Source organism: Hippoglossus hippoglossus, chromosome 4 (genome assembly GCF_009819705.1).
Source record: "Hippoglossus hippoglossus isolate fHipHip1 chromosome 4, fHipHip1.pri, whole genome shotgun sequence".
Lineage (NCBI taxonomy): Eukaryota > Metazoa > Chordata > Actinopteri > Pleuronectiformes > Pleuronectidae > Hippoglossus > Hippoglossus hippoglossus.
The window spans coordinates 8,956,578-8,964,644 of NC_047154.1; the positions used below are offsets into that span (position 1 = coordinate 8,956,578).

At 41.9% G+C, this 8,067-nt stretch overlaps 1 pseudogene; it reads left to right on the forward strand.

The window, feature by feature from the left end:
* Positions 1-3,937: 3,937 nt before the first annotated feature.
* LOC117760556 lies at positions 3,938-6,263 on the forward strand (annotated as a pseudogene).
* Positions 6,264-8,067: the final 1,804 nt, after the last annotated feature.

Here is an 8,067-nt window from a genome sequence, read left to right on the forward strand (position 1 = left end):
AGATGAAACTGATCAGTCCAGAGGCAGAAAACACACCAAGTAAAAGTAGATCAGTGGTGTGTGGGCTCAGAGATGGCCTGAGAAAAATCGGATGTTTCAGTAATGTTGTGAACGCTCCACTCTGCATTGGATGTGCTATTAAATTAACCAATTATAGTGACGTGGTCTGCCCAGGTCACAAGATCTGGTATGAAATGACTGAAATTCCATTAGAATTTAGTTTGCCTAATATTAAAGAGCATTGATCAGTTGAGCCGTTTTCAGACAGTTTGCCTTTCACACATGCACAACGCAGCGGGAGGTTCTCTGACATGTTCACAACAGCATAAAATCCTATGCATTATTCAGGTGAGAGGTGGAGCCGCTGGTTGCAGCAGACAGAGGCAGGAAGTAAAGTATTAATTCAGCTGCCTAGATCACGTGATCATCTTGACAACTCACAGACACCGGTGTTGGCCACAAACTCTCCTGACTTCTTCGTCGGTGTATTCTATGTTCTTTTCATTTTTGCGTCCCACTCGGTCGCTCTGTTCTGACATTGGATTCTTCTGAATTTCTACAGACTTTATCCTAGGAGGCCAGGCGGAGAAAGTCCGCAGACACTACGGAGCCTCTCACTCAGACTTTTGCGTTCACACATGCACCCCCTCCAGAGAAAATACGGAGGATCTGCAGTGTTCAGTGCATGTCTGAAAGCAGCTTTATTCTTATGTTTTTAGGTGCTCTCTTGGCAGGGTGAGTGGCCATGTGGTTAAAAAAAATGTGCTCCTTACGCCTGCTTTCAGACATGCACTAAACTCCATAGAATCTCTTGAGGGGCTGTATGTGAGAACACAAATGTTACCTACTGGACTTTATGCAAACTTCCTCCTGCGGATGATGTTTCTGACACGTGTCAGACACTAAAATGAAAGAAAACAAATATTTCAGGATGAAAAAGAGGTGTCATACACATTGTGGCATCACCAGGGGCCATGTAGTAGAGGGGTGCTACATCCCCATTCAAGATCGGCAGCCACACCACAAAATGGCCACCAAAGCACACACTACAGCTCCCAGAGTGCCTCACCACTCACCCAGGTGTAGGTGTTTGAGACACCTAATTGAGGCTGGACTGGAGAGCTGAGGAGCAGAGCAAAGGGACAGAGAGCACAGGGCTGGAAGGAGCTCAGAGAACAACCTTTGACTGGAGAACTACTTAAAGGAAAGGACAGAACCAGACTGTGAAACAGTGGACTTTCTAAGTTGAGTTTTCTTCTAATGCTGTTAAGCTAAAGAACCTTTATCTTTGCTGGGATGTTTTTGTTTGTTCTTGGATTTTGCTTTGGATAATGAGAATTACCTGAGTTGCCTGTTTATAAGAAGAATAAAACTTAACCTTCCTTTTTTGAACCTTTTGATTTTTGCTTGTTTTTCTTAGTTATATTGCACCACCCCACCCTAGCCTGCCCTAGTGACCTCATGGCATTACAGATGGTGGAGAATGTGGGCAATGGCGCTTAAGTGCTGATGATTGGGAGTGAAGATATTGAAGCCTTGACTCAATTTTTTTCAGAACTTCACACAAACGACCACCAAACCCAAATGAAGCAACTGGTGCAGATGCTGTTGGAGAGTAAGAGGGCACAGCAAGAAATCGGTGCAGCCTTGTTGCAACAGCAAATAAATGATAACCAACTGAGAGAGCAGGAGCTTCAACAGTTGCCCAGGTCGAAACCCAAAGCAGCTGATTTAATCCCGAAACTGGGAGAGACCGACAATGTGGAATGCTTACCTTAATGCGTATGAAGCTACAGCCATTTAGGAGGAGTGGCCGAAGACACAGTGGGTTGGACTCCTGGCTCCTTTTCTATCGGGTGAGGCACTTAAAGCATATCAAGCTGTAGAGGCCAGTATTGATGAAGACTATGACCAGTTAAAGGGAGAGATACTGAGCCGCCATGGGCTTACTAAATTTAGCATGGCTCAACGTTTCCATAACTGGTCCTTCCAAAATGGGCTAACTCCCCGTTCCCAAATGCACGAACTGGTACGAGTGACGAAAAGGTGGCTAGAACCAGAGAAGAGCAGCCCTGCAGACATTTTAGAAACACTAGTTATGGACTAATATCTAAGAGCTCTGCCGTATGAGGCCCAAAAAATAACCAGTCACCAGAAATTAACAACAGCCACAGAGTTGGTAGAAGCAGTGGAGCAGTACCAGGCGGCCTCAGACATGCTCCATCCAACCCATAAAGAGCCTATCGCTTCTGTCCCCACCCGCCCAGGTGGGCCTTGCCAAAAAGGTCCTAAGCCTGGATACCCTCACTATGGCCCACCCCATAGAATTGTTAATCAACCTTGGCAGCCACGAGGATTCCTGAACACCGAGACGTGCCAGTGCTCCCGCTGTGGCGAATTGGGCCATATCTCATGGCAGTGTGATAAGCCTGATGAACCAATGCACACAGCAGAGTCTGCTAGCAGCCCACATGTCCACTTTCCTGCCCTCTTGGGGGAAACTGGAGGCCGCAGACCAACATGCCCAGTAATGGTGAATCCTTGTTCAATTCTGGAAGTGCCAGAAGCGGGGAGTTTGTGGTCCAGGCAGATGCCTCAGAGGTGGGTCTGGGTGCTGTGCCTGCCCAGATCAATGAAGGTGAGGAACACCCAGTCCTTTTATTTGAGTCGGAAACTGCTTCCTCGAGAGAAGAACTATGCACCGGTAGAGAAGGAGGTTCAATCTAGTGACGGCTCATTCCCTGTTACAATGGATGGCCAAAAACAAAGGGACAAACAGCAGGGTAACTAGGTGGTTCCTAAGCCTACAGCCGTTTAATTTCTCTGTCATTCATAGGCCAGGACGGCACCATGGAAACGCAGATGCCCTGTCCCGCCAAAATGCCTTCTGGTCCTCATTCACCCTGCCGAGGACTTCAGGCCCGGGGAGAGGGATGTGTGGCATCACAAGGGGCCATGTAGTAGAGGGGTGCTACATCCCCATTCAAGATAGGCAGCCACACCACAAAATGGCCACCAAAGCACACACTACAGCTCCCAGAGTGCCTCACCACTCACCCAGGTGTAGGTGTTTGAGACACCTAATTGAGGCTGGACTGGAGAGCTGCAGGGAGCAGAGAAGAGGAGCAAAGGGACAGAGATCACAGGGCTGGAAGGAGCTCAGAGAACAACCTTTGACTAGAGAACTACTTAAAGGAAAGGACAGAACCAGACTGTGAAACAGTGGACTTTCTAAGTTGAGTTTTCTTCTAATGCTGTTAAGCTAAAGAAAACTCAAGTTTAAAGAACCTTTATCTTCGCTGGGACGTTTTTGTTTGTTCTTGGATTTTGCTTTGGATAAAGAGAATTACCTGAGTTGCCTGTTTATAAGAAGAATAAAACTTCACCGTCCTTTTTTTAACCTTTGATTTTTGCCTTTTTTTCTTAGTTATATTGCACCACCCTAGCCTGCGCTAGTGACCTCTCATGGCATTACAACGTAGAAGCCACTGACGAAAATGTTAAGTGGGTCTTTGGTGATAAGAGCCGAGGCAGGTGTCATTGTGCTGTAAACAAAAACGTGTAAACTCCAGAGCGGAATTTATACATTACATCCTGCCTCTGTCTGTTGCACCACCCCTCAGCTGAACGCTTTAGAGATTTCTGTGTTGTGTCTAATAGAAGAATCTCCTGCTGTGTTGTTCTTATGTGAAAGGAAACCTCCTGAGAAAATCTGGACCCAAGTTTGCAGACATCCTCCAGCTTTCATGTCTGAAAAAGTTGGAGTCCAAAAATGCTTGTTTCTCTTCTAAAGGAACTTCTCACTTCATGATTTGCACTTGCACCCATTGTGTTTACTAAGGACATTTTGCTTTTCTGTGGATTGTTAAGTTGAATGCATCATATTTCACGTGAATTTGCTGCCAGCTTGACCCACATGTTGACAACCGGTAGGAGGATGCAGCTTTGCAACAAAAATAGGGCAACTCTAGGATTATTGTTTTCTACTGTATCTTCTTTTTGAATTCTGGCCTTCTTCTTCATATCCTTTCTCCAGTGTGTCTTGGCCCTCATCCAGACTATAGGCATATCTAACTGGGGAACATGGTGAGTGGAATCAAACCAGCTTTGAAGACTGTGTGCATGCCAGTTTTTTTTACCAGAGTCGTGAGGACGTCTTTCATGTGAACATTTGTCTGATGGAAAGCACATTTCCCAGCTGCCTTGAGTATATTTATATTCAGGGCTATATTGAAGGAAAAGAATTTGTAATTTAACAATATTGTCCTTATACAGGAATAAAGTTGTAATTGAGAAGGAAATCATAATATTACAAGAATAAAGTCCTAATTTAATGAGTCATTATTTCAAGAAAAAGATAAATCTATTTTAGGAAATGAGCAGCTAGGAGAACCTGTGTTCACTGTAGTTCCACTTGCTCCAACAACCAATCTCATTGTTCCTTGAGAAACTACAAACCTCTTTGAACAGCACACAGATGTAACCAACCATATCCTTGCAGTCGATCACTTACAAACATTTCCTCAACGACAAAAGAGGCGACTTCCTCGAAGTGCTAGTGGTTCTTTTTTTACAGAACTCTTAAAAGTCCTAATATTTTTAATAATGTGGTGGTGCTGATGAGCCAAAAGATGAAGGATTTCATTATTTGTGAGACCTATACTAAAGTTTAACTTAACAAGATGCCCCACATTCCTCATTCTGATATACCACTTCTAAATGTATTCTCAAAATCACTTCCCTTTACAGTAATACTCTTAGGACTTACACATGTCTGCCTGTTTGGAATAAACAAGTTTGAAATTAAACCATTAAATTAACAAATGATTATTATTATTATTATTATTGATGATAAATTATTTTATTTTTAATTTATTGTAATTAAAACATATTTTTCAAACTAAGTAATATTCAAGGCCACTAACCGAACATTGCTTGTGATAACATCCCGGTTCACTAAAGGGACAACGTGTGGTGATAATTCAGTGTTACACTCAGCCTGTTTCCTCACTTCTTAATGGCACTTTAGTATTTTGGATAATGTTTGTGTTGAATTCACTTTGCTGTATACTAACCCGTACTACTCCATCTCACTGTCACCAACACATCAAAGCGGCTGGATTGCCACAGTGATGTTTTTCAGCCAAAATGTGGGCTCCGCTATAGTGATGCTTATCGCAACTCTGCTCTTCACTCTGGTGACTGCTTTAATGGCACTGGTGCTCATTAGGGTGAGTACACACATTCTCTGAAAACATGCACACACTTGTGATGGTAGTCTTTGCCCCCTCGTGCTTATAAACACACGCATACACTGGAGAACACACATGAACACACATTACACAAACTTTTCTCACTCTCCCTTTGGTTTTCCCGTGGCAGGTGCACAGACTGTACCGCGGCGGTGGCGGGAGTCTGGGGCGCGCTCAGGAAGAGTGGAGCACCGGCCTGTGGAAAAATGCACCAGTGAGGGAAGCAGGGTTCAACGCTGTGGCTCAGACAGCCCAGGGCCCGAGTTTGCCCCAGTACCCTGCAGCGGTGCCAAACTATCCTGACAACAGTCACTGGTGATAGCCAAGCACCGCCTCTAGATGGAGACAGATAGCTGGCCATTTCTGTGGTGCATGTGAAAGCACTCAAAAGTACAGCATCATTTCACCTTTACATGTCAAAATGCATATTTAATGCATTCACATTTTTTTGAATGAGATCGTGAGATTTATCAAAGGGTTTTGTCAGCAGAGCTTGTTAAAGCTCTTCACTTCTGCGAAAGGGTTTTCTTCAAATGTCAGCTTTGTTTACACACTGATTATTGAGATGAACGAGAAAGATTTTATTTTATTTTCAAAAGAAATCTGCTTAAGAAGTTGTATGTCTTGCAAACACAGGAAACTCAGAAACAGTTTTGTGATAGTATGTGAAGCACACGTGCCTTATGGACATTGATGTGAGGAGGGTTTTGTGTGTTGACAGCTGCATGCTAGGCAGTGAGCTGAAGAATAGGGTTGTTAATTTTTTTTTATTTTGAAACAAAGAAAGTCTTGAACTGCGATTTCTTTTATCTGAAGGAACTATTCTGTGTTTATGTATTCGGGCAGGATTCCAGTTTAGTTTTTATTCATTGTGCTTGTCTGCTTTAGCTTTCTTGAAACGTGCCTTACTATTACGTGCACATTTTGCATGTGATAAAATGACTGTCGCCTTAATGATTGCTTTTAAAAAAACTGGATTCATGCTTCAGTGAAGCAACATGTGGAAAGATTAAAAAAATTGTTGGTGCATAATCCTCCTTTGTGATTGGTCACTGAGCAACTGATGTGCCATAGCACCTGTCTCTCTCTTTGATTTTGATACAGAGGAAAAAGTCACACCCTAAGTGGACACGTGTTGTACTCTGCTTTAGTATTTCTCAGTTTCTATGTTTCCAAATCGGCACTGTTTGCTTTTAGAGGTCAGCTCCCGGCTGTGAAACACCTTATCAGCTGTTGTCACTGTTCCACCCACTTTTCTCTCAGTCTGAATTTTTGTGTTTAGTGACTGCAGTGACTGTTTGCATGCAGTTTATCATGGGTGGGGAACTAAAGAGGATTTTTCTATTTCAAATATACTGACATCATATAACCAATATAACCCGACACAAACTGACTCAAAGAAAAAAATGGAACTGCAGTAAGGTGAAATCTTGCATGTGTTAATGTATGATACAGAATACAGGCATCAAAATGTCAAAGTGAAAACTATGATTAAAACCTTTGATGGCTTTGATTGCAGGTTATTTTACAGCTCACTTTGATCTTGTTTCAATATTTATATCAAAGCCTAAATGAAGCACGAGCACCAACTTGAAGGAAACAGTGTTCTTCTCATACTTTATTTTTATTTTCTTGTTACAAAGTGTCCTTCATGGCCAACTGCCAAATGTAGTATTTTGTTCTCTGTTCTTTGATAAGTGACATACTATTACAGATTTAAAAATAATCGTTAAATATTGCAGCATTTCAATAAATATTCTTACTCATGTGGTCTCTTTCCTAGTTGAACATATCGGAATATTTATGATTCAGTATCTGATGAAAAGCCTGTGATGCACGTCTGAGTTTGACGATTCATAGACTCAAAAGTCTACCTCGCTGTCTAGTTAAGTATTAAGCAATGCTGGCACAGCCTGTCTGACAACATGTGTGAATGTAAAGGCTTGCACACTTGGGTAACAATGTTTTCATGGGAGAAAAAAATCACTTCTACATTGATGGTTTGAACATCAGTGGTGGAAGAAGTCCTCAAACATATTACATTGACGTTTTACATTTAAATAAATGTAAAAAAGTATCCCAATAAGTTTTCTACTTCAGTAAAAGGAAGTAAATACTTGCTTTGAAATACACTTACCAAGTATTACAAGTAAAAGTACTTGCTGAATGTAGCCTATTCCCAATGCAACACTCCACTACATCATTGTTTGTGTCTTCTATTTTAAAGGAGGCGAGGCCTAATGTTATCTGCCTGCAGTGATTGGATCACTGGACCAATTATTCTGTTATTGATCACTTTTAAAAATATATTTACTTTTTTTTTTTAACACAGTGCATTGTAAGATTGTACTGGAGTAGAAAGGAGATATCTGCTGATCTATGTAGTTGAGTAAAAGTGAAAAGTACATTAAAACAAATCTACTTAAGTAAAGCTTTTATAACAAAGTGGGCAAATGCACTGCTGAGCAGCCTCTATCATCCTCTTGTCCCATGTGGTGTCTGGTTAGTGGCCATTTCTGCTGTGTGTTTTTCTCTCTCTGTATTCCTCATCCTCAGACTAAACTCATTCACCCTGGCAAAGATATAATGTCGTCACATTGATTTATTCAGAAGTGTAAGTCAGACAAATTGGAAGAAACTGGGTTTGGGTTTAAAAAAAATACGCCTGTGAGCAACATTGCAGAACTCGTAAGAAACACTGAAGTAAAAGTACGAAAAGAAACCTCATTAAATCTTGGGAGGAGAATGAAGAGTGACGAATTGAAGAGATGGGGCAGCTAAAAAAATCTAAGACTGATTTCTGAAACTTAAAAAC